Here is a 1,818-nt window from a genome sequence, read left to right as displayed (position 1 = left end):
TTTAAAATAAGTTTATACAACTATTGTGCCACGTTTTTTAAAAAAAGAACAGTAAATGTCTTCTTTCCCCTCATATGTGGAATATAGATTTAAGTATCTATTTTTAGATATATTTTCATATAGAAATATCTATTCTACCTAATATATAAATACATTACCAAATATATATTTCCATACATATGTTGAAATATACAGTTAAATGTGTGTATCCAGCTTGAGAGAAGGGGGACTATTTGGACAGGGGAAGGATACTGATGATAGAGGGAGGATGATACATATATGAAAATGCCATAATGAAACACACTATTTGAGCTGGAGAGTTGTCTCAGTGGTTAAGAGCACTGACTGCTCTTCTGGAGGTCCAGAGTTCAAATCTCAGCAACCACATGGTGGCTCACAGCCATCTGTAATGAGATTAGATGCCTTCTTCTGGTGTGTCTGAAAACAGCTACAGTTTACTTACATATAATAAAATAAATAAATCTTTGAAAAATGGTTTAAAAAAAGAAAGAAACACACTATTTGGTATGATAAATAAAAAAAAATCAATTAAAAGGGGGAGCCGAATGTGGGGTGCTCAATGACTCTCTTTTGCTGTGAGTTTTATGTAAATCTAAAACTGCCCTAGTATAGATTATAAACTTTAAGAAGAGTTTATTGCACATGTTCCTTTATTTAAGAAACACATATGTGAGCAGATAAGATGGCCAGAAAGTATAGATGCATGCTGCCAAGCCTGGTGATGTGACCCTAGAGTCCACATGGTGAAGGAAGAGCAATTACTTCAGCAAGTAACCTGTTGACTTACACACTCATGGCATGGCATGCCGACTCGTCAAATAAGTTCTTTTTAAAATGTTAAAAAAAACACACAAAGAGAGAGAGACAGAGACAGAGAGACACACAGAGAGATTTTAATAGCAATTTGGTGTCTGGAATGTCCCATGGATAGGCTTTGAGAAATTTGTACCCTAAAATTTTATGACCTGTTTGTATTAAAGTACATTATTATTGACTGTCTATGACTATTTTATATGTTTCCAGCTCTTAGCACTGTCTTCCTCCCAATCTGAAGATTGGTCTCTGGAGAGGAGGTCCTTCCTTATTTTCAGTAAACATGGCAGTTGATTTTGATTGTGGCCACGGTGATTGTCTCAATGCTAGACAGGTAGCCCAAACATAATACTCAATTGGGAGAAAATATAGGTGTCATCTGAGTGGTTTACACTTTTTTATTTTTTATTTTCTCATTGATCTTTGATCTGTGAGGACATGAGACTAAAATATCCATTTTGTCATTGTGCCACCAACAGGCAAAACCTGCCCAGTGGAGAACTGATCAAGCAGAAAGCTGGGTCAATTAAAGAATGGATGCTCTGGGTCTGATTTTATTTGAGCTCCTGAAATAAGGACTTCAATGAGCCAATATATTCTCTTTAGAGCTTACCCTGATTGTATTAGATTCTCTGCCATTTGGAATTTTTGACCTAGAAATGCCTTTGCATCAGATCTTAGAACTTCCACGCACTGCTGCCTTATGTATCTGGCCTCACTTGCCCTGCAGCCTCTCTCTCCTCTTGGTACTTCTGTGAAGAAAGAAGAGGCCACTCATAATTTTACCTACCATCCTCTCTCCTCTGGTTCTATAAAGAGAATTAAAGAATACCCAACCCTCTGCTTCCCTGTGTTTGAGCAGCCTGACTGTAGTCACCAGCCCCATTGACTATTCAATGTCTTTGTGACTCTTAATCACATATCCCAAGTTACTTATGACTCATTGCACAAGTCAGTTGTAAACTAGCTTACTTTTGCATAGTA

The sequence above is a fragment of the Mus pahari genome, chromosome 14 (assembly GCF_900095145.1).
Source record: "Mus pahari chromosome 14, PAHARI_EIJ_v1.1, whole genome shotgun sequence".
NCBI classification, from domain to species: domain Eukaryota; kingdom Metazoa; phylum Chordata; class Mammalia; order Rodentia; family Muridae; genus Mus; species Mus pahari.
This window is presented reverse-complemented; position numbering follows the sequence as displayed.